The 24,005-nt window shown below is 50.4% G+C and overlaps 1 protein-coding gene across 2 annotated transcripts in view; it reads left to right on the top strand.

The window, feature by feature from the left end:
• Nucleotides 1-24,005, top strand: part of TBL1X (transducin beta like 1 X-linked) — a 211,719-nt gene that overhangs the window by 58,154 nt on the left and 129,560 nt on the right. For both annotated transcript variants that reach the window (XM_047715435.1, XM_047715434.1), the window contains exon 2: nucleotides 19,113-19,190. The gene's annotated coding sequence lies outside the window, so the exon portion shown is untranslated. The remainder of the gene's footprint in view (nucleotides 1-19,112; nucleotides 19,191-24,005) is intronic.

The raw sequence follows: 24,005 nt of genomic DNA, 5'->3' as shown, positions 1-24,005 counted from the left end.
TTGGGAGGGAAACATCAAAAGATGAATTTTGCTGACACGGGAAAATGCGAAGTCATGTTCCTAAGTGTCGGATGTTGTCCGTGAAAGCTGGGGAGGGGGTTCTTTCTTGTTACCTAATCTCTGCACACGGAACAGGTGTGATGCCTTTTGGCCTTTTGGCTGAAAGCCTACTGCATTTCCTGTCTAGCTTTTTCCAGAAATAGTCCGCCAGTGCCAGCTCCGTGGAATGAGACCTTCCAAACAGATGTCCGCGATCCTGCGTCCCAAACTCCTATAAAAGACACTCGAATTCTTACGTTCCGTGAGTCAGTATGAGGGGCGTTGTTCGCTCCCTCGTGTACCGCGCAGGCCCCCCTGGACATAGCTCCCTTGTGCCTTGGGCTCGCTGTGCAGAATTCTTGGGGTTCCTTTGGCTGCCTTTAGTTGGTGAGCATGTGTGCGGGGGCCCGGCAGGACTCGGGCACCTCACAGTCTAGACTTTGTAATGGGCAACAGCTAGTTCGCTTTGCGGTTTTGGAGAAAAAGAGCACTGCGTTGGCTCCCGTCTGCTCGAGTCCTAAGAGCACGTGAAGGACGCTTTCATGTTTCTCCGGGCTTTCAGGCGCGGGAGGACGCCCCGGAGGACGGCAGAAACCGATCAGACAGTGCTCCGAGGAGGCAGGGCAAAGGCGACAGACGTGGCGCGTTCCGTCACTGTGCCCGGCCTAGACTCGCGCTCTCAGCAATCACTCAGAGCCCCCTTCGCTTCTGATCGCAGTCGCTTCCAAGCGGCGCTGGGGTCCCAACGTTGGATATCCTCTCGGGTTCGGCCCCGGGGTGCCGTGCCCTCATTGTCGGAGGGAGAAAAGACTCGGTTAGACAAAAGCGTGAAAATCCTTTTTGGAGTCGCAGTGCAAGGGAGAAAATGAGAGCTTTGATGTCGACTCTGTTTCCAGCAATCCGTTTGATTCTTGGTGCACAAGCCGAAGGGAAATAAACAGTAATTTACAGGCAGTATTTATGTAAGCTAGAAAGATGTCGGTCAGCCGGGAAGATGGGATCTGGGTTAATGCAAGACCTCCTCCCGAGCCTTTTCTCCCTCATTGTGGGCTGCCGTGTAAAGCTAAGGAAAGGAAGCAATTTCGGGTTTTGTTAGGCTCTTCAGAATCATCGTGGTAAAACACGGACTTTTTTATTTTTTTGCGCGGAAAAACAGATTTTTTTTCATAAGAGCTTATAGTTGAGTCGTTTTAATGGAATGTAGGTCAGAAAAGTGTACTGCAGAATTTATTGCCTTTTTAAGACCTCTCAAAGGAGATAATTCTGGTTGTAATTCCCAGTAATCCGGGCCAGCAGATTGTTCTCATGTCAGGGACTGTGTATGCCTTAAATAGTGTCAGGCCACACTCCGTCTGGGGACTTGGGGAGCTCAGCGCTGTGGTCCGCAGCTGGGGGCTGTTGTGTTTTCCAGGGGACCTCTGGCCGTGTCTGGAGACACTTTTGGTTGCCGCAGCTGGAGAGTGGGGGGAATGTTCCTGGCATCTCATGGGGAGAGACCCAGGGATGTTGCTGGGGGTCCTGGAGTACACACGACAGCCCCCACCCCAAAGAATGACCTGGCCCCAAACGCAAATAGTGCCAAGGTTTAAACACCCTGGACTGGAGGGTGTCTAAGAGCCTTGTTTCCCAAGTTTGGAAATGTAAAATATGTACGTAGACACGCATAAGCATACACACATGTGCGTGTGCACAATGGTCACTCTGCACACGTGACGTGTGCCATGGGACGACGTGTCCCCTGGTGCCCATCCTTGCCCAGGGTGTTGTAATTTGGGGGCACTGTTGCGTATACCACGTTGATGATGTTGGTGACAGTGATATTGGGACCACAGGGCTTCTGTTCTGCCCAAGGGTCCAAAGTAGAGTGGATTTCCTATTTTCAAAATGTACTTTATAATGTTGTGATTTTTAGTTTTTTTTTTTTTTTTTTTCAAGACTTAGCAGGAGTACGAGTGGGAGGAGGGGCAGAGGGAAAGCAAGGCTCCCTGCTGAGCAGGGAGCCCGACGTGGGGCTGGATCCTGCGGCTCGATCCCAGGACCCCAGGATTATGACCTGAGCTGAAGGCAAATGCTTAACCGACTGAGCCACCCAGCCGCCCCTAGAATGGCGTATTTCAACAAAACTTTCTTCTGTGCATATAAATTGGTTATGTTCTAAGGTTTCCCTTTACAGCTTCCTGCTACAGAAGCAGTGATGGGTAGAGAAATAGGGACTGCTCTGCAAACAGAGCCCCCATAACTGTGGGGGAAGAAATGTATTGGCACATGGCAGTTTTGGGGAGCGCTTGTGTTTCCAGGGTGTGTGTGGAGAGGATCTCCCTATGTTGAGCTTTGGGTAGGGCGGTCAAGAAAAAGAGGATCATGGGTTCCTGGTGCAGCTGCTTCCCAACCCATGACGCCTGGCGCTCAGCGGCTGCTGGAGCGGGAGAGCGTAGTCTCCCTCCCTTGAGAACCTCTGATCTGGTCAGAGGGGCTGGCGCATACCAGTGGCCCCCATTGCGGGGGCAGAGCTGCGAGGCAGGGGTGGTTGTCCCAGCGTGCCCTGTGAGGACCCGCTGGACGTGTGGGTGCCAGGCCCTTAGATGAGGCGGAGGAGGTGAGGCGTGTGACGTCCAGGAGGAGCTGTGGCCCCGCATGGGCAGGACCATGTCCTGCGTTGCATGGCCCCGCTTGCCCACGAGCCCTCCAGCGGGCCTCTGGGGGGCCCTAGATCTTGTGGCTGCGTTTCTTCTGACTTTGAGATCATACGTTTCTAGTTCGGTGTTTCAGGGAGAAGGGGGTGGAGGTGTTTGCGGACTGAGCTGACGCTGTAGGCTTTGGGGCAGACGGCCTTTCTGGGCGGCAGAAGAGAGAGTGGTCTGGAATTCAGGTACCAGCCTCCCGGCCGTGCAGCTCCGTGCTCTTGGGAAAATCATCCGGCCTCAGGCCATTTATCTGTGATTTGGGGCAGTCGTGCATGTGGGGCCTCAGTGACTAAGATGTCAGCGTTTGTGTGCCTTCTGAGGTCAAGCTCGCCTTAGTGGAGCTGGCCAGACTGGCACCCACCTCTGCTTCTTGGTATCAGGCCAACCGAAATTATTAAGTGTGCAAGGCAGAGCTCACATGTGCCCACCCCCTGGACCACAGCTGTCTGGCAAAGAATGGCTATGACCGCTCGTCAGAGTCAAAACCAGCACTTCCGTCTCCAGCCTCTGTTCTCGGTGCTCTTCCCATTTTCCTTCCTTCCTTCCTTCCTTCCTTTTTTCTTTCTTTCTTTCTTTCTTTTTTAAGATTTTATGTATTTATTTGACAGACAGAGATGACAAGTAGGCAGAGAGGCAGGCAGAGAGAGGGGGGGAAGCAGACTCTCCACCGAGCAGGGAGCCCAATGTGGGACTCGATCCCCGGATCCTGAGATGACCTGAGCCAAAGTTAGAGGCTTAACCCACTGAGCCACCCAGGCACCTTGCTCTTCCCATTTCTTAAGATGGTTATGGAGACAGCAATGGTCCTCGAAAGGTAGTCCTCGTCCTAGTCCTGGAACCTGGGAGTATGTGTCTAGGGTCTTGAGATGGGACGACCATCCCATGAGGCCACAGTCCTCCCAGAGGTGCTTCTCCTCAGACGGGAGCAGTGGGAGTGTCAGAGGCAGAGAGGAAGTGTGTCCACCGAAGCCACGGGCTGCGGGATGCTGGCGGCCTCTAGAAGCTGGACACGGTGAGGATATGGATTCTGCTGTGCAGCCTCCAGAAGGGACCCGCTAACCCGCTTCAGGCATCTTGCCTCCAGAACCCGGAGAACAAGTCTGTGTTGCTCCAAACTACTAGGTTTGTGTGGGTTTGTTAACCAGAGCTGCACGAAGGTCGTACCCTGCCGAGTCTGCCGGGGTTACAGGCCGGAGTTGAATGCACTGGGACTGGGACCAAGGACCCAAGAAGGGGTAGTAGGTCGGGGTCCAGGACTCCCACGGGCCCCCCGACGGCCTCTTCTTCCTCTTTCAGTGAGAAGCACAGCCTGGCCGTTAGAGGGCTCGGCCGTGTATCATCCTTCCCATTGATCTGTTGGTGGGACGTGCGCTGCCAGGACTGACCAGGGTGGAACAGGTTCTTTGGAAGAACATGCAGAGACAGTGGCTGTAAACAAGGCTGAGGTTACGGTGCTTGTTCGGCCTGAAGTCGAAGAAACATATGGGGGTGAGTGACAGACGTCTTTGTGGCACCGCTGGACTTCCATTGGCCTGGGAAATTCTACAGCGGTCCCGTGAGCTTTGGGCAGTTGTTAAAATTCTTGAAGTTTTTGTCATGTGTCACAACAGAAAATTGAATTTCTTTTTTTTTTTTTTTATTCATTTGACAGAGAGAGAGAGAGAGAGAGAGAGATCACAAGTAGGCAGAGAGGCAGGCAGAGAGAGAGGGAAGCAGGCTCACTGCTGAGCAGAGAGCCCGATGCGGGGCTCGATCCCAGGACCCTGAGATCATGACCTGAGCCAAAGGCAGAGGCTTAACCCACTGAGCCACCCAGGTGCCCCAGAAAATTGAATTTCTTAATCTGCTTCCATTGAATTTAAGATCCACTTAAACTAGGGCTTCGGGTGTTCGTGTTCCTGACTCCTAATAAGCAGATATTGTAGTGAGTTTCATCTTCTGGATTCTGTTGTGACTATGACGAGAAGCGTTTTCTGTGTTGTGGTTTTCATCGCAAAGCAGCTGAAAATCACATTATGTCTAAAGGTGACTTGATTCAAAAAATTTTATTGTTCAGGTTTAATTTGAATTAGAAAGCCCTTCTGTATGCCTCTTACCCAGGTAAATTATGCCATTATGCTTTTGACATTAGTGGAAATGCACTATTTAAAATTCTCAATATCACAGCAAATGCAGTTTCCATTTTTTTTAAACACTGGAAGCTGTCTCTACTTTTTTGGACATATTGTAGTAATACGTTTTACTTAGTACTCACGTACAGAGGTAATCTTTGCTTCAAGGATCTCAGAGTTCTTTTAAAGAAACAGTTTTACTGAGAAATAATTTACATAACTACAAAGTTCACGCGTTGTGTAGAAATCAGTGATTTTTTGTGAATTCAGAGTTGTGCAGATATTATCTCAATACAGTCTTAGAACATTTGCCAGCCCAAAAAGACACCCTGTGCCCAAGGACAGTGCTCCCCTCCTTGCCAGGCCCTAGAACCACTAATCTTTTTGTCTCTGTGGATTTGCCTATTCTGCACATTTCAAATGAATGGTGCAGTACGTATCCGTGTTGTGTCTGATCTTTCATTTAGTTTAGTGCTTCCAGAGTTCATCCATGTTGTAGCACGAGTCCATATTTCCCTCTTTTATATTGTTGAACAATGCTCTCGTTACAAATAGAGACCATATTTTGCATATCCACTCATCATTTGACGGACATGTGGGTTGCTTCCACTCTTCGGCTGTTATGAGTAAGCTACCATAAATGTTTGTTTCCAGGTTTTTGGATGAACCTTTGTTTTCATTTGAGTGGAATTGCTTGGCCATATGAATTCTGTGTTTAACTTTTTGAGGAACTGCCAGACTGTTTTCCAAAATGAGTGCTACAGTTTCCAATCCCAGCCCTGCTCCACGAGCATTCCAGTTTCTCCATATCCTCACCAAGGCTTGTTATCATTTCTCAAAGAAATTTTTGAGCTGCTGTTAGAACGCCTACAGTGTCACCTGTTGGGTAATTAGGAAATTAGGGATTTTTGTTACCTGGTTCCGGGACCACAAGCTTCTTAAAGGAAGGAACTGGGCTGGTCCTCTGCATCTGTGCCTTGTGGCGAGCCTCTCCTAAAGGTTGGTCTCAGTGGCTGAGACAATAAAGTAATTAACACATGGTTCCCCACAGAGAAAGGAATCGTGGGGCACCACTTGTCCAAAGGCCCTTGGAGCCAGGACTTGGGCCCAGAAGATGAATGTGGACCGTTGAGTGCTGGTTCTGTGCCATTTGTCCCAGGAGATAAATTCCCAGACTGAGTGAAGCACTTTTCGGGGTCATTAACCTTCACTCTGTACTTCTGAAGATGTCACTGGAAGATGTGCTTGCATTTTTCAGGGACGGCTGAAGTTTCAAGCATTTGGAGTGAAGACACGGAAGCTCTAATGGGGGGGTACAATGAGTGACACTGTGGTGGGTTCGACAGCCTCTGGTGGGAGGCGCCACAGAGACCACCCTTGGTTGTCATGTCAACACTCTGAGACCTAGAACTCTGTCTTCTCTCTCTCTCTCTCTCTTTTTTTTTTAAGATTTTGTTGATTTATTTGAGAGCAAGAGAGCATTTTACTGATTTATTTGAGAGCGGGGGGGCAGAGGGAGAGGGAGAAGCAGACTCCTTGCTGAGCCTGGAGCTGGATGAGCTGCTCCATCCCAGGACCCCGAGATCATGACCTGAGCTGAGCCCCCAGGTGTCCCTAGAGCTATCTCTTGCAGTGATTACAAGGTATACAGTTGGTTTTCTTTTTTCTTTTTTTTTTTTTTTAAAGATTTTATTTATTTATTTGAGAGAGAGACAGTGAGAGAGAGCATGAGCGAGGAGAAGGTCAGAGGGAGAAGCAGACTCCCCATGGAGCTGGGAGCCCGATGCGGGACTCGATCCCGGGACTCCGGGATCATGACCTGAGCCGAAGGCAGTCGTCCAACCAACTGAGCCACCCAGGCGTCCCCACAGTTGGTTTTCTAATACAGAGTGCTAAATGCTATAACATGGTGTGAGTATAGCACAGTGGGATCTTGGTGGCAGGAAGAAGGGTGTATGAGTTTCCTGTTGCTCCTGTAACAAGTGACAAACTTTGTGGCTTCAAACAACACGAACGTAGTTTCCTACGGTTCTTGAGGTCGCGAGTCCAAAAGTTTCCTACGGTTCTGGAGGTCGCGAGTCCAAAGTGGGTTTCACTGGACTGAAATGGAAGTGCCTGCAGGGCCACGTGGTTTTCTGGAGCTTCTAGGGGGAAAGTTTTTGTTTTTTTGTTCTTGTTTGTTTTTAATTGCCTGTTCTAGCTTCCAGGGGCTGCCTCCGGTCCTTGGCTCATGACTCCTTTGTTCGTCTTCAGAGCCAACAACAGTTGAGGTTTTGTCACATTCCATCACTCTGCTGGTTGTTTTGCAACCCTCTTCCCCATTTCTTTTTTTTTTTTTTTTTTTTTTTTAAGATTCCTATTTATTTGACAGAGATCACAAGTAGGCAGAGGCAGGTGTGGGGGCAGGCTCCCCGCTGAGCAGAGAGCCCGATGCGGGGCTCATCCTAGGACCGCGAGATCATGACCTGAGCCGAAGGCAGCGGCTTAACCCACTGAGCCACCCACGCGCCCCCTCTTCCCCATTTCAAGGAGTTCCCTGACTGCATTGGGTGTGCTTGTATAAAACAGGGTACAGTTTTTTTTTTGTTTTTTTTTTTTTTAAGGTGAGACTTAAGGTCACATTTAAGGTGAGAATTCCATCAGCAACCTTGATTCCCAGACGTTATGTAATCTGACGTGCTCACGGTTCTGGAGGTGAGGATGTGCACAGCCTGGGTGGCAGGGGCGTTACTCTGCTTACCGTTGGCGGGGTCTGCTTCCAGTGTGGTGATAACTGACTCTCCACGGTGCTATTTGCCCTGGCCCCTGCCTTTCTAGCTGTGGAGAAACCAGCACTTTCGGCAGGCGGTATAAGGAGCTTGGGTTTCTTTTCTGAGTCAGTGTAGTCACCCCAGACATCTTTCTGAGGAACGAGATACATCAGACCTCTGCTTTAGGAAGATTCATGGGGTTTTGTGGATTTGCAGGGGGAGAGGTCAGGAGGAGGGGAGTTGTGTGCGATCATTCAGGCTATCAAGTAGGAGAGCGGTAGTGACTGTGGAGAGATGCAATGTTAGAGACTCCATGGGGTAGGTTAGGTGACTTGGCATCTGATGGATGGGATTTTGGGAGGGGGATGGCAGAGAGAAAGGAGTGAGTCTACTATGGTGGGAGCAGCAGAGTTTTGGGTCTGGGAGTGAAGGGCAACAGAGGGTGCGTTACAGATATAGTAGCGTGAAGCTGGGAAGAAAGTGACCATTGCATTGGAAATAGTGAACTTCCGATGCTAGACCGGGACCCAACAGGAGATAGAACGTAGGCAGAAGAAATACTGCCTTGAAATAGAGTTTTAAAATTATCTGCAAAAAGTCTTTAAAAAAAAAAAATGTTGGGGAGCCTTGGAGGCTCAGTTGGTTAAGTGTCTGCCTTGATCTCAGGTCATGATCTCAGGGTCCTGGGGTCAAGTCCCGCATTGGGCTCCCTGCTCTGCCCCAAGTCTGCTTCTCCGTCTCCCCCTCCCTACCATTTCTACGCGTGCAGTCTCTCTCTCTTAAATAAATAAAACCTTAAGAAAAAAAGTAGGATTTCCTGCAGAGAGGGCTGCCATCTTGGATGGTATCACAAGGGAGCAAAGCTAGAAGAAAAAGATTCAAGAACAGAGAGTCGGAGAAGTGCTTATGTTGAGTGGATGAGATGATGAGGAACCAAAGGAGTAGTCTGAGACAGAGTAGTCATGAAAGAGATAGAGGTGGATTCCGTCCACACCCGTTTATTGGGTGACTACAACTTGAGGGTCCTGAAGATCTAAAGACACGTGCAGTTCCTCCCTCCTAGAGGTCCTGGTCTGTCTTGATTGCCCTGACCCCACCCACCTGGATGTGTGGCCGTTACATCAGCCAGCGAGGGAGGAGGAGCACTGCCCAACGTTCCTGGGGAGTGGGACAGACAGAGTGTGGTCTTTACGTTGTCGACTTGGTTGATGTTGTTATTTCAAGATAGCGGATGGAGGACGCTTCCTTTGGTCATTCATGTGGTTCTAACCAAGGGCCCTTCCTACCCTCTTGGCCACGTTAGAACCTCCAGATTTATTAAGTCTCTGTTTCTTTAGACAACTGGGACTTTGGCATTCCTGCTTTGTCGTTTTGGAGCCTCAGCCATGTCAGTGCTGACTTGTCTCTGATATCTAGGGTCGTCCTATAAGGTCCACATTGGGACGTGTGTGAGAGCGCAAGGCAGCACTGTTGGCAGTTGCCAGTTACCGTCTCGAGCACAAAGACGGGTGGCTAAAGTCACTTTGCTGTCCTAAAGTAACTCCTATTTAATTTCCTGAAATTGTCAACTTAAATTTGTGAAAACATTTTAATGCCCGGTGCTTTGTAATTGTTTCCCGGGTCACGCGGAAGTGTGTTCGTACACGCTCACTCCGGGCGTTGGTTAGGGCTGAGGTCGGTCGTGCCATGCGTGCTGCTGGCCTGCAGGTGCGTGGACCCCATGGTGAGGGATGGAAGCGCAGATCACCGGAAGGGCGTCGTGGAACTTACTGCCCTTACGTGGCCTTGCCGTGCGGTATCTCTTCCTTAAACGTGCGGGAATGAGAATGCAGCTTTCTCTTTCCACGTGGGTGGCCCGCAGTTTCCTGACACTTAAGAAATGGTTTTCCTTATTTATGGAGGCGCTGCTTAAAGTAGCAAGGAGTTGAATGCAGTGGTGACAAACGTTTATTTAGCCCTTAGAGTGAGTTACTAGGCAACTGTTAAAAGTGATATTATGCAAATGGTCTATTTATTGGCACTGAAGTGTGTTTACAAGATACTGCTGCGTGGTGCCGTGACCCCCGGAGACCCGCAGCCCGTCTGGGACTCTGAGCGCATCTGAGAGGTCTCCTTGGAGTCCCGCAGGCTGGGGGGAGACGTGCACGCTGCTGCCGTGTTGTTTATCCGCACAGACTTGGTTTTTTTACCTGTGGTTGTGTGGTCACCTCATGTTAAGAATTACTGTAAAAAGCGGCCCCATGAAATGTGTCCTTGACCCCATTTACTGAGAATGGAGAGTTTCCCCTCTGGGGCCTGTGGGAGAAATGGTGTATGTGTGTCCCCTCCACAAGCTGTGTTGTTAATGAGCTGCTTCACTTTCTGGATGCGAACATCTACCCCAGTTTGCTTCTCTAACTAGATGGCTAGGAAACTCAGCACCCCAAGTTCGGTTCCCTTGCAGCTAAACGTTGTGTCCGCTTCTGGGCTTTGCCTGTGGACCTCATCTCCCAGCTCATCACCTTCCGTTTGCGTCCCCCACTGTGGATCTCGTGTGTGTGTGTGTGTGTGTGTGTGTGTGTGTGTGTGTGTGTGTGTCTGGAATCCTCACCCAAGTCCCTTTTCCTCTCTCCCGGTGGAGGACGGCAGCGTCTCTTAGTGAACGAGCACATTGTGGTTTCTTGCAGGTTGTTGGCTCACAGCAGCTTTGGAATTCTCGTGTGTTAGCGGTATCTTCCTTTAATCTGGCCGCTTCCTGCTGAAGCACATCGGGACAGAGTGTATTTCTAAATTTAGCATGGTGGAGACTCGGGCAAAAGCAGCTGGTGCGCAGCCCCTAGGTGAAGCTCTCTGGGCCTTTCTACTCTGGAAATTAAAGTTCTGTCGTATCAGTTTATGAAAGAAAGATAAAACCGTTAGCAATGCTCTGGACTCATTTGATTTTTCTGGGGAAGATAAAAAGCTCACACCGTTGTACAAAATACCTTCTTTGGCTTGCAGGTCCTTCGAATGGAGCAGAAATTGTTGTTCTGTCTCGGGCAGTGTGGCGGAGCAGTTCCCTGAACGCTCTGTTGGAAGTGGGACCTTGGAGCCCTGCATAGGCTCCCAACTTGTTGAAAAGCAGGAGGTGAAAATGAGGTTACAGAAGTGAATTCCTCAGTGTCTCCCACTAAACAAGTGTAAAGAATTACCGCAGGGGGGCGCCTGCGTGGCTCCGTCGGTGAAGCGCCTGACCCTGATTTCTGCTCAGGTCTTGATCTCAGGGTCATGAGATCGAGTCCCGCCTGGGCATGCTCCCTCTCTCTCACAAAGAAATAAGTCTTAAAAAAAATTAGTGCAGAAAGAAGAGCTGTTTTCCTGATTTACGGGAAGGAGAGATTGGGCAGGACGTCTTGGGATCAGTTCCAAGCCTCAGCTGCTCTCTGTCACTAACCGCGAATACTGACGGCCTCCGGCAGCCCGGTCTAGGCTGGGCATTCCCTGTGAAGGCTCAGAGGTCAAGGTCGGGGAGCGCACATGTCCTTAGTGACAAGGCTGTGAGGTAATCGCCTCACGGACGGACTGCAGGGACAAAAGCAGTTTTGGGCAACATTTGCCTGGTGTCTGCTGTGTGCCAGGGAGCGTTCTCTGCCCACGTATGAATGGTGGCGTGTCCTCCTCGCATCGTTGTGAGGCTTCTGGTAGTTACCCCGCTGCCCGGAGGAGGCCCCGGAGGCCCGAGCATCGCGGGTCCGGGTCACACGCCCAGCTGGCAGGGTGGCCGCCCTTCTCACAGAGCCTTCTGGCCCCAGCATCCGTGCGGTCGGTGCCGTGGCTCCGTGTTCACTGTGGAACCAAGCAGTGTGCTTGATGGAAGCGCTTCTCATGGCCCGGCATGGGATCCACGGGGAGCTTGCGGAGAGGAGGCTGTGGACAGGTGACACAGAGATGCTAACAGCGCAGCTTTTGGACATGTGGGTCCTTTGAAAGGGTGCAAGGCTGGGGAATGCGTACGGTTGTGCGTAACCTGGGCAGAACTTGGGGTGGGGTGTTCTTTTTTTTTTTTTTTTAAAGATTTTATTTATTTATTTGACAGAGATCACAAGTAGGCAGAGAGAGAGAGGGGGAAGCAGGCTCCCTGCTGAGCAGAGAGCCCGATGTGGGGCTCGATCCCAGGACCCTGGGATCATGACCTGAGCCGAAGGCAGAGGCTTAACCCCCTGAGCCACGCAGGCGCCCCTGAGGTGTTCTTTTTGAGCTGCTTGTAGCGGGTGCTGACCTGGACCTTGGAGGATGTGTAGCAGCACCCCTAGTCTCTCCTACTGTGTGCTGGCAACACGGCCTCGGGCTCGTGACTTCAGGCCCCTTGTTAGGGGTAGTAGAGATTACCTTTAAAAAAAAAAAAAAAAAGCAACCTTAAAAAATTCCATTTTTGGAAAAGCCCAGGGTTATATTAGTTGAAAAAGTCATTTTGAAGGCGTCTGTTTCCAGACGGGTATGGATTTAGAAAGCTGGATGTTTGCGGGTTTGCCTTTACAGGAGTTCTTCAACTTCTTTCAATACGGGGGAGACTGCGCTGTGTTTGTGTAAGAGTGTTGGCTATTTTTAGTCTTAGTTTTTCATTTGAGTTTTTATTTAGGACATCTTCCTGATGGCCTGAACGTGGAGGTGACCCTTGGGGTGTTGTGCTTGGTGAATGGGAAGAGGGGGGTGTGTGTGTGTGACTTGTGTGCGCACGCGTGTGTGTCTTAATACTTAGTTCTTCATTGGCTCATCATTGACATCGGTGTCCCAAGTTTTGAGGTTTTTATGTAAGCAAATAATTGAATTTAATTGTTTTACAAAAGGGATTGCTTGCAGCACTGTTAACGGAAACCAAAGGCAGGGTAACTGATCTTTCCAGGTGAGCGAGGGAGGGCGTGTGTTGGGCCAAGGATAGACACTGAAATGTGAGCCCCAGGACCACATGGCGTTTGGAAACTTTTATCATAATTTCCGTGAATAGACAATGTGCTTGACAATTACATTTAAAATTATGCTTAATGCTCACTGCAGAGTGTGGAGACGGTGCTCTGGGAGACGGTGCTCTGGGAGACGAGGAAGACATTAATTGGGATTCTGTTCTACCTCTCGGTGCACTCTGTCATCTGTAAACAAAGAACCGATTACAGTCACGTGAGGCTTATCTGCATACAGTCCGCTCGTGTACCTGTGCGCAGAGACTCCAGTCGCTGTTGATGGACAGTGTGATGAGTAAGAAGGATGTTGTCCTAATACTTTAATGTGTCTTCTTTAAGTGTGGTTATTTTTCTCACTAAAGATTATTTCCTGCCCTTAAGTGAGATTTAATTTATCATTCTAATTTAAATAATAATAAATCCTTAGAAACAAATGATGTTGAAACAAAAGATAGCTTATTAAAATTCGCTATGGGTTTGTCCCCCCCCCCCCCCCCCCCCGCATTGATGTTGGATCTGGAGGGATTATATACTTACAAGCCCAGTTGGGTCATGTCATCACCTTATCCCACATCAGATTTTCACGTGACGAAGTATAGCTTGGGCTTCCTGTGTGGAGTCTGTTTGCCGCATCACCGTGGGAGCTACGGACCCGTTGTTCCTTTGTTGGGAGTGGCGTGCGGTTGGCTCTAGTGGTGTGGGGTGGTGGGAAAGAGATGCCTGTGTCTGACCACACGCATTCAGATGCATCCTCAGAAGCATGGGTTTTGCTGGTGATAGAAGCCTGGAAATCTTGTTATTAGCATCATGATAGTTTTTTTTTTTTTTTTAAGATTTTTTATTTATTTATTTGACAGAGAGAGAGCACAAGCAGGCAGAGAGGCAGGCAGAGAGAGAGGAGGAAGCAGGCTCCCTGCTGATCAGAGAGTCCGATGCGGGGCTCGATCCCAGGACCCTGAGATCATGACCTGAGCCGAAGGCAGCGGGCTTAACCCACTGAGCCACCCAGGCGCCCCGCATCATGATAGTTTTAAAAAGAAATCACGTTTATACGAGGATCTTGTTTGGTGACCGTTTGCTTTTTGAGTAGTTCATACTTTCTGGCTGAATTTGAAAAACCTACATATATAATAAAATGTCGTGTTTTGCAGGAACGAATGGATATTAATTATTTAAACTACTTACATGAAGAATAGATGAAGACAATGTGTCTCCCCATTGATCCTTAAATAAAAAATGATTTCTCCCAAACATTTATTTCCCTATTCTCACAGTGCTGATATGTTTCTTTTCTGGGTTGAAAAAAACAATAATGACTTTCTTTTGGTTTTGAGCCTGCCCTTAGTTTGTTTTCAGGGCGCGCCTGTTACCTGCCTGCTGCTGTGTGATGGGCACCGGGCTTTCAAGGAAGTGGCTCCCAGGGATTGGGACGAAGCACTAGACTCATTGGCTTTGGCTTGGGCGCACAGAACTTTTGTAATTTTGTGTTTGTTTTTGCAGTTTTGGTTTTTCCAGTTCTGTTTTCTGTCATGGTCATTGTTCATAGAATGTCTGGATGACGATTCGTTGTGTTCGTGATGTTTGTCGAATGAGATTTAAATGAGTGCATGGAGACCCAGAGACTGCCCTGGTGTGCCTCTGTGCTGTCTACTCCGTAGAGAACCCCCTGTACAGAAGTAGAGGGTCTTCAAGTTCTTAGGAGGAAGGAAGCCGTAAGGAGTGAAGTCCCAGAACTTCATACTGAAAATAGTAGTGGTGAGGATTTAGAAATTACTTTCCATTTCTTCTTCTGAACATTTTTTCTTCAGAACATCTTAACATCTTCTCATCTTTAATATCGTCATAAGACTGGGGCTGTAGGCACTGCCTCTGCTTTGCTGTTGCTTTCTTCCCATTTGTCATAGTCGTTAGATTTGCATTAATATGGTAACCACTGGCCACACGTGACTGTTTACACTTAAATTAATTAAAATTAAGCAGAATATAAAAGTCAGTTCCTCAGTTGCCCTAGCCAAACATTTCAAGTGCTTAGTAACCACATGCAGCTAATGGGTACCTTAGTGGTCAGTGAAGACGTAGTGCAGAGAGTTTTACTATATAGATGAGAGATGGTTATTCCGATTTTTTTCCTAATAGGTATTCTGAGGAAGAGACGCTGGAAAAAAATCTTAAGTCTGAAGAAGAGAGGAATTTCATGACTAGAACAGGGGATAAAAAGCACATGAAAATTATTACATGAAAGCTCATCATGTCATTTTCGAATATTAGAGATAAAGGCAGCACCTAAGCAGTATCCTGGATTTAAAAGTCATATAAAGAATCTGAAATCAGAATGATACCAGATTTCGTGACAGCAGCATTGGAAGTTGGAAAAGAGACTGAGTATAGAATTCTATACAAATAATTTTCCCTCGGAATTTAGAGTCCTTCTTCTACTAGTTGTGAACTAAGAGTAAAGATGTTTGTATGTATTTAGGATGTCAGTGAAATTTAGCTTTTATATATCAATTCTCATAAATCTACTAGGGAATGTGTCCCACTGAAATGAGAGAGTAAACCAAGAAAGGGGGAGATTTGGGATCCTAGGAACAAAGAAAATGTGTTCTCAAGATGTTGTGGTTTCAAGGCGGCACGAACTCTTTAACAGGCCTAATGCTGTCAATTACAGACTGGAACGGAGGCAAGAAATTTCAGAAGGTCTGATGTGTATTTGGGAGATGTAGGAGTGAACGAGGGGGAAACCCATAGAGCTGACAGATTATCTGAGAATTTTGATCATGTGAAAAATTGAAGCAAAGGATTGTGGACACTGCTTGAAGAATTACCAAAGGATATAAAGACAAAAAAGAAAATTAAGGAAATAAAAACAGATGCAATTAGTAACCCAAGAAAAACAAGAAGGTCGCATAAGAAAGGAATCCTCATCGTACTGTATTCCTTGCTCACCAGTGTCCACTCCATTGTTGTAATGATATCCGTCAAGTATAGATTTGCTCAGAGACGGTTAAACTGTTGGGAAAATGTGGTAGGTTAGCGTAGGATTGAGGATGGAACTTAAAAAACCAAAATCCTCACCTAGGTTTGAGAAAATCAACTAAGTAATATCCAAAGCTGGTAGGGCGTATCATGAGGTTTTTCAGAAACATGGAAGCCATACTGGGGGTCACCGCCAGTAAAACAGATAGTTCTGAGATTTGAAAATGTTTGCTTGGAAAATAAGAAAAATCTAAAAAAAAAAAAAAAAAAAAAGGTGGCTTTGAGAAGTAGAATTGGGGATAGATGGTGTTATAAAAAGCTTGTAAGTAAAAGGAGGAGTCTTTTGCCTCGCCTCATTGTTTTACTTTTTAAAACAATGCACGTGTATTACTTTGATATTTTAGTGGTCGCCCTTGGCAGAATTGATACTCGGGCCAGATAATTTGTTGCCTAGGAAGGGCTCTGCTACGGGCCGCATCCCTGGCTTTGCCAGATGCCAGCAGCATTCTTCCTCCAGTCCTGACAACTAAAAATGTCCCCAGACATCGCCCACTGTCCCCCGGGAGAGAGCCGCATTTGAGAACCACTGATTTAACGGATTTAAAATCTGTTAGTTGAATGAATCACTGCCATACATAAAAATGCCATTCAGTATTGGTGTAATGCAGGAAACAACGGCTTCATTCCGCAGAACTTGAACCTCATGGCAGATGCAGTGTTCAACATTCTCTGGTTCCTCTTGCCAGTATGTGGCTTAGCCCCTGGCTCTTGGCCCGGGTAATTCAGGGCTCACTAAAAAAAGAAAGGACTCAGGAGGAAATTGCAGCTTCTCTGTTATGCTCAGTGGCTTCTGAAAACATATTTTGGATTTTTTGCGTTGTTTTCATGATGGTACAACTTGAGTTTCTCTGGGGTGCCAATGTTAATCATTACGGCAACTTGGGGGAAATACTGCAGCCTTTGGATATATTTCTGGGGTCGGTTGGCTGTGGGACAGATAGATGCATACATTCCCCCCCACCCCCCCAGCATCCTTGTGCAAGTTCTTGGTTCAGTTTTTTGCAAGTGTTTTCCCTTGGAATTTACAAAGGAAGTAGACAGGAAAATGGTTCCTCAGATTTTTTTGACGTGGATGAAACCTCATAAATAATTGAATACCCTCATTTCTCAGCTGAGGACTCTCTGGTCTGGAGAGAGTTTCTTATAATTAATTGGGAGCAAAGTGAGGCATGTAAATCTGCCCTTCTTTTTTTTCCCCCGTAACTTTTCTTTTTTCTCTTTTGATACAATAGTGTTAAAAGGAATACTCCTGCGTCATGGAGACGGAAGGGGGTCAGGCAGTGGGTCAGGCATCTGGCAAGTTGTGTCAGCGTTTTCACACAGTTCGGGACTCTGAGCATCGTGTGCCAGGGGCATGAGCCCGTGTAAGCTTAGAGAAAAAGAGAAAGATCGTGGCTGGCTCAGCTCAGGGGTCCCGGGCTCCTGCTTGGGAGGAACTCTGTGGGTTGTCTTGTGTTTTGGAGTCACCCCTGCTAGGACTGGGCTGTCTGCAGAGCCAACTTGCCTGGGTGGCCTCCTCTTTCCTCTGCCGGATGGGGCACTGGATGGGGCATTTGTGCTGTCCCTTGCCCGGCGTCCTGGCACTGTGCTGCACCCGTCCCCTCTCCTGACCACACTGAGAGCATCGCCTGATGTTTTTAGAAACCTCAGTGCCCTGTTGCCTGCCTTTGTTGCCTCTGGAACCACTCAAGCTACAGCTCCCCTTCTCTGCCTTGTCACCCGACTTCATGGGCCAACGGGAATGCTGGCGTCTCTGTGAAGCCTCTCTAGATTTCTTCCCTGTAGTGAGCATGGGCAGGGAAGACAGTATGGTTTCTTATCATCCTTTCATCTGCTGTCCTCATCTTCTATATCAGTGACCGTTATTTGCTCGTTGTTCCATGATTTTTGAGAGATGTGTGTCCCTAGATGCCAAGGATCCCACACCCCCCTGGATTTCCTCCTACGTCTCGGCATACCCGTGTCTCATCGACGTCGCCTCCCTTCAGCGTTCCGTCCTCCGCTAGCCGTCTTTAGACCAGGGCTTCTCTGCAGGGTGCTTGTGCCCTCGAGGGGATGGCTGGTAATGTCTGGGGTCAGTTTGGGTGATCACAAGAGAAGGGAACGGATGTGTGGGTTGCTACCAGCATCTAGTAGGGGGAGCCCCCCTGCTGTGGAGTTATCTGATCCACGGCGATATCCGTGCCCGGGCTGAGAAAGCCGGCTTTGGGCATTCCCGTTCAGGCACGGAGCTTTTGAAGATCCTGGTTACAGGATGACTTCCAGACGTAACTCTGCAGCCGTGCCCTCTCCCGATGGCTCAGACTGGGGTCCTTTGTGACCTCGTCAGGAGTCCACTGATAGCTAGGATGGGCATTTCAGAGTGAACACGCGAAAAAGTCTTGCTTTTTTTCTCTTCAGTCCGCCTACATCTCAGGAAATGGCACCACCTTCCAAACTGTTGCTCAAGCCCTGAAGCTAGAAATCATGCTGGGTTCTCCTCTCCCCTCCCCATCGCACGTGCTTCTCCCCCAACAGCCCCTCACCCCCACCCTGTAAGTCCACTAGGTCAGAATGTCTTAGAACCCTGTACACTGCGTTTCATGCCAGCACCGTGTGAGTCACTCGTGGTTCTCCATTGAGCAAGAGCTTCTCTGGATTTTGTTCTAAGCATGACAGGAGTCCCTGAAGGGTTTTTTAAAATAGCAGGACGATCATAGTTTTTTTCTCATTAACTCTGGTGCTGGGTGAAGAATAAGGTGTAGTGGGGCCTGTGTAGGATCCAACTCCTTTCCGTGGGCTGTGAGGTCCTCTGTGACCCGGGACCAGCTGTTACTGACCTCTGGTGCCCAGCCCAGTAGCCCTCCTCCCTCCTTCTTGCCAAGGTGAGTCTCACCACAGGACCCTTGCACTTGCTTTGTCTGCATTGTGGCCTCTTGTCCCCATTCTTGCTCCCTCCTCAAAGAATGCTGCCCCAGGCCCCAGAGTGAGTAAACTCCTTGCCCTGGTCACTCTGTCTTCTCCCACCAGCTGGAGTTGCAGTAGTTCTGTCATCCAGCGCGACCTCGCTGTGTGTTTGCTCTCTGGTTTGTAGTCCCCGCTTTTCCGTCAGCAGGTCCCTGCTTCTCCCTGCCGAGATGGGGACATTCCACAAGGCCAGGCACTGTGTGTCCCTAATACCGGAACCGCAACGAGCATCGTTTGCATTTTCTGCAGGACTGAATGAGCCGTTGCCAGTAGAAACTTGCTGAGTTGGGTTGAATGTAGAAATACCTGTGTTTTCAATTAGCATTTTCTAGGAGGGGTAGGAGAAAATGTGTCTGGTGAGAGCGGAGTGGAGTTTTCAGTTCTCGACATTCCCTAGTAATAGGATCATAAAGGCTTGCGCGATAATAAAACCGACCAGATTTGTGTGCCTTTGGTGGGGAACGGAGCTGAGGAGTCCGCGGCGGGGGCTGTGTGACGTCTGGCATCGGGATTCTTCCGCTTTTGTCCATTCCCTGATTCCGCTGTCTGCTGGCCCATGAAGGGTCGACGGTGTCCTTCAGGAAGTTTTCATGGATGCCTTTGCCTTACTTGGTTATTTTTCATCGACAGGTGACTGAGGACGGAAGTCAGGCCTCGAAATCAACCCTCGAAGGAAGAAGGGCTTTGCCTACACTTGGCTTCAGCTGAGTAAGTGCAGTTGTAAAATGGGTTTCTTATTGTGTAATAAATACCCTGTCAGCCTCTTCGTATTTTCTGTGCTTAAAAATTAAATGTTACTGTATTGGCTCTAAGTCCTGAAAATGGTGATTTCTCAAGATTTCTTGTAACAGGTAATTTTGCTAACCCGAAAACGCCGTGTGTCTGCCTGACGTGCTTCTTTCTGTTGAGCTTCTGGAAGTCCGAGACTTTAGGGAAGAGACACGGAGATGGCCGGTACCATCTGCGCGCTTTGCAGAGAAGCGTCGTTTCTGCTCTTGTTTCCCAGATGCGTTTGAGGCCCTTCTCTCTCTTCAGAAGGTGACTCGTGACCAGCAACCCCGTTCTCGGTTGTTCTCAGTGCGTGTGCGCGGACGGACGGGCACCACGTAGCCGCTTGTGGACCAGCTAAGGTCTTTCAGAACCACCTCGTCGGCACGGCCTGTGACGGCGGCCCCTGCAGCAGTGTTTTCCCTCGTTCTCAGCCCCTCCTGGGCTGTCCTTAGAGCAGAAACAGTCCAGAGTCCCGGAGAACAGGCCTTCGGGGGCCTGGAGCTCTCTCGTGGCTGCTGCGTCACACCGGGTCTGCAAAGAGGCCGGGCGCCTTCTCAAATCAAGCACGTCCTTTTCAGAGCACTTAGTATGAAAGATCTTCAGTCTCTGGGATGACCGCTCGTTCAGTCTGTTACCTCTGGAGCATTGGGGCGTACACAGAGATGTGGGAAATGTGTCTTGTTTCGGGAGGTGAGGCCTTATGTACCCATGAGGTGGGGGGCGCGGCAGACAGCCGTGGTGGGAATGGGTGTCCCGTGCATGGTGTAGACGGTCCGTGCCGAGGGAATTCTGAGCAGCGCTCTTCTCATTTCTTTATAAACGTTTTATATATTACCTGAAAGAGCATGTGCGTGCAGGAGCAGGGGAAGGAGGGAGAAGCAGAGGGAGAAGCAGACCCCCTGCAGAGCAGGGGGCCCGAGTGGGGCTCTGGGGAGCTGGATCCTGGGATTCTGTGATGGTGACCTGAGCCGCAGCTGGGCCACCCGGACTCCCCTGATTTCTGGGCAAAGCTCTGAACAGCACGTGGCCGAGCCGCTGAGGAGGCTGGACATTCTCCTGGAGGAGAGACTCCCGATGGGTGTGCGGGTGGCCGGAGTACAGATGCGTACGGAGGAAGTATGTTCTAGGCGGGGGAACGGACGTTGTAGGCAAAGGAGAGGAGCCGGGAACAGCAAAGCTTTTTTTTTTTAAGATTTTATTTTATTTATCTGACGGAGAACTAGCGAACACGAGGAGGGCAGCCGCAGGCAGAGGGAGAAGCAGACGCCGTGTGGAGCAGGGAGCCTGATGCGGGGCTCGATCTCGGAACCCTGGATCGTGACCTGAGCCCAAGGCAGCCGCTTCACTGACTGAGCCCCCTGGGAGCCCCACTCTTTTTTGTTTAATAGGGAAAGTTGATAAAGCAGCCTGGGGATTGGGGGTGGGTGACGGGTGATGGGGGAGCAGAGAGCGCGCGGGAAGGGCGAGCGCTGTGACCGGACGGTGCCTACGCCGTGTTGGAAGGAGACTTTGACTCTTAGTGCTGGGGCTGCCGTGTCTCATCGACCTGGAATGGCCCCGGGGACTGCGAGCCCGTCAGCATCGGAGGGACAGCCTGTAGACTGAAAGGGCACCGGATGGGCTCTCAGAACCAGCCCGCACGGGGCAGAAAGAACAGTTGTGACAAGATGGTCCCAAAACACGTGTGTGCCAGATGTCGGGGGCATTTGCTCACACCTTCCCTGAGACGGTTCGTGGAGGGGACGCGTGCCAGGGGTGCTCTTGGCTGGGTTCGTGGACTGTGCGCCCGCCCCCACGGTGTGAGTCCTTCCGCCAGAGCCATCCGTGGACCGTCGTCATACTAGAGTCCCCCACCCCCGCCTCCCCCGTCCGCGACAAGCACCAGTCTACTTCCCGTGTCTGCGGGTTTGCCCATACCTGGGCGTTCTGTGCAAACTTTGCTGTCGTTCGCTCTGTGTTCTTTGGGGCTGGCTCCTGTCTCTCAGCGTAATGTTGTCATGGTCCCTCCCATGCAGTAGGACACATATGCGTGTCATTCCCTTTCCTTGCCAAATACTGTCCCATTGTGTGAGTAGGGGACACGTGAGTTCTGTGCATGTGCTTATCAGTCACACAGTCACTTTGAACGCTGCTGTTCGGAATTGATGTTAGACTCGCAGGAAGTGGCAGAGACAGAGCTGGGAGGTCCAAAACAGCCCCACCACCTTCCTCTAATGGGGAGTCACCATACGAGACCCTGTGCTCTCACAGGGGTAGATGGACGCTGGCCCCGTGGACCAGATGCAGACCTTCCGTGCATCTCACCAGCGTTCACGTGCACTGTGTCTGTCTGCGTGTACGTGCTTAAACGCTTGTATACAGGTGTCTCACATATACGTTCATACACCCAGCGCCCTAATCTGACGCCTGCTGTTACGTAACCAGCGGAGCTCCTCATGATGCTGCTTTAGGTCACCCTCTCTGAGGCCTGGCCACCCTGGGTCCATCTCTGGAGTTCCGACAGTATCACGTGAATGGAATCATTTGGAGACTGCTTTGATTTCCCTCGGCCTGAAGCCCTCAAGGTCCGTCCAGGTGGTGGGTGTCCGCCGCCATCGAGCTGTACTGCCGTGTGGGTGTCCCAGAGCTCATCGATCCAGGCACTCATCCTGGGGCGCTCGCGGTCTTTCCCGCTGGGGCTGTTACAGGTAGTGCTGCTGTGAACATCTGTGCACAGGTTTTGGGGTGGACCAGATGCGTTTGAAGTCCCCAGTGTGTTCCTCGGGCAGCTCTGTGAGATCGTTGCCCATGTTGGGGTCCGTCGACCAGACACAGAAACAATGTCACAGCGAGGCCGTGGGGCTCCAGGGTCCCGTGGGGGAGCGGGCAGTTTCAGTGGCCTCTAGCTGGCCAAAGCCCCTCTCAAGCCGCTGTGTTCAGAAGGGACGGCCGTGGGGCTGGGCCTCCCTGCCTTCAGAACCCTGTTGACTGGAGAATGAGACCTCCTGGCCACCCTGAGGGAACTGGGCACTGAGCTGTGCCTCTAGGGACGATTGCCTTTGCGGGCAGGCACAGTGGCCACACAAGGAGCAGAGCCCAGCCAGCGGCGAGCTGCTTCCCCGTCGGGCAACGGCTGTGTAGGAGGAAGCGGCGGCTCAAAGAGGCAACTTGTAGTTCCTTCAGCAGCGGGGCCAGCAGGAAGCCCGGGGGCTGTCATTAGCCTGCGGGCCGTGGGGGTCAGGCCTGAGGGCTCTGTCCATCGCTGCGGAGAACCACCAGGCTGCACTCTCTAGGACCAGCCATGCGGCCGCGCTGTCTCCAGGAGCTGCCTTCAGGGGGGGGCCTGCTCGGTTCCACAGCGGTGGGGGGTGGGGGTGGGTGAGCGAATCGAAACGCTAAAAGGTGCGGTACCCTTTGCCTCCGCGTGGCTGTCGCTGTTCCTGGGAGATCAGAGGAAGGAAGGAGAGGCACGTGGGGCCGACCTCGAGTCCGCCAGCTCTGGTCTCCCCTCTTGTTTTCATCAGCCATGCCCTGTGGGACCTCTAGAAACTGGTTAGCGCCTTTGAGCCTCAGTTTTCTCCTCTGTACAGTGGGAAGTTAATCTCTACTTTGCAGTCCTTTGGCATAAGACACGATACTGCGGATTGTGTTGTAGAGCCCATGTGTGTTCCCGCTTCTCCTATTTCTCTTCTCCCCTCCCCACCCCACAGCCTGCAAGTGATTCAGAACACTGAGATACTGTTTTCTTTGGGGCTGTATGCTGTTTGCCCAGCGTGGAGAGGGTGTGTTTGTGTGTGTGTCTTATTCTAAACATTCGACGTTTGCTTTCTCATTTATCTCCCACTGCTGTCCTTCTTGTGGTCTAAGTCACAGGATGGGCGAGCACTTCTCACCCGTTCCTCTTTGTTCGTGCGGTCCACGAAGGGCACGAAAGACCCAGGTGCTTGTGATCAGGGGGAGCCGCGGCTCGGAGCAGTGCTGCAGTGCAGCCTGGGAGGTTGGTTCGTGTTGGAGTTGGTTAGGACTGGGCACTGTGGGGCGCTGGGGGGCTCCGTCAGTTAAACGTCTGCCTTCGGCTCACGTCATGATCCCAGGGTCCTGGGATGGAGCCCTGCATCATGCTCCCTGCCCAGTGCGGAGTCTGCTTCTCCCTCTCCCACTCCCCCTGCTGTGTTCCCTCTCCTGCTGTGTCTTTCTCTCTCTGTCAAATAAATAAAATCTTTAAAAAAAAAAGTGCTCGCTTCGGCAGCGCATATACTAAAAAAAAAAAAAAAGGACTGTGCATCGTAATAGGGAGAAGACAGGGACTCTGGTAGGTCTCAGCTGGGCAGTGCGTCGTGTTGCAGGGAGTTTCATTCTAACTTAGTAAAGCTGGTGCCCCAGAGGGGTCTTCCAGCAGGCGCAGAGTGCGCGGTGTGGGTGGAGTGGGGTGTTGCGAGCTGGTCGTACTGTCTTATCAAAAGCAATAAAGCCTCGCAGGTGACCTTGGAACCATCGCTTCTTCACTTAAAGGCGTCCGTTCCGTGTGGATAATCCGAGAGCACAATTGCTTTTTGTGGTCTCTGCTGACGAAAGGTCCTTGACGGGTGCTGTTCCAGAACACGACCCAGCTCTGTGCCCTCCCTGTCCGTGTGCTGCTCGCATGGACTCGGCGTTCTGTTCTTTCAAACGCCGTTTGTCTTCACCCACCTTTGCAAAGGCCCGGACATGCACGTGGAGCGGCGCAGACGTGGCCTCCAGGTGATCAGGAGAGCGGCCTCCTGTGGGACGCTG

Source organism: Lutra lutra, chromosome X, assembly GCF_902655055.1.
Source record: "Lutra lutra chromosome X, mLutLut1.2, whole genome shotgun sequence".
NCBI classification, from domain to species: Eukaryota; Metazoa; Chordata; class Mammalia; order Carnivora; family Mustelidae; genus Lutra; species Lutra lutra.
Note: the sequence above shows the minus strand (reverse complement) of the source record. Positions and strands in the feature narration are given on the sequence as shown.